Here is a 651-nt window from a genome sequence, read left to right on the forward strand (position 1 = left end):
GTTATTTCTTAAATAAAGTATCATTCCAAATTTTATAGTAACATAATATTCTTCATCAATTACTTCTATTATTGTATATCATTCTTCTATTTTATTTTTTATATCTTCAATTGTACTCATTTCTGGTAAAGATGGAGATTCTTTGTTTTTAAATAATAAATCCTTTAACACTAAATTGCTTTTTAAAATATGCATATTACCTCCTATTGTTTTATTGTTCTATTTGAGTTAACTTATATCTAGAGTTGAACTAGCTGAAAGTAGGTTCGCACTACACCATTAGGTTAAAGTCAAAACCTAATCTCCATGAGCACCAAGCTTGCTATTATCGAAAATAGCTTTACCAAAACTCAAATAAATGGCATCGGTTGAAGGAATCGAACCCTCATCAATGGGTTTGGAATCCACTGTTCTACCATTGAACTAAACCGATATTAATAATAATAAGAAACGTGTTTAATAAATTAAACACACTTTTTTTGTTAACCCTGCCAGTTCCTTATTATAATGGAGTGGTATACGAGAATCGAACTCGTATCGATGGTTTTGAAGACCAAGGTTTTACCATTAAACTAATACCACGTAAATATAAGGTAAATATTAAAGTACAAAGGAGGCACAATTATTTATTACCTTATATATTATATTATA

The 651-nt window shown here is 28.4% G+C and overlaps 1 non-coding gene across 1 annotated transcript; it reads right to left on the reverse strand.

Moving 5' to 3' along the window:
* Nucleotides 1–362: 362 nt before the first annotated feature.
* TRNAW-CCA (transfer RNA tryptophan (anticodon CCA)) lies at nt 363–433 on the reverse strand. Its single transcript has one exon. It is a non-coding gene; the product is annotated as a tRNA-Trp (tRNA).
* Nucleotides 434–651: the final 218 nt, after the last annotated feature.

This window comes from Hesperophylax consimilis, unplaced genomic scaffold, assembly GCF_061612785.1.
Source record: "Hesperophylax consimilis isolate HC1 unplaced genomic scaffold, BYU_Hcon_1.0 scaffold_223, whole genome shotgun sequence".
NCBI classification, from domain to species: Eukaryota; Metazoa; Arthropoda; class Insecta; order Trichoptera; family Limnephilidae; genus Hesperophylax; species Hesperophylax consimilis.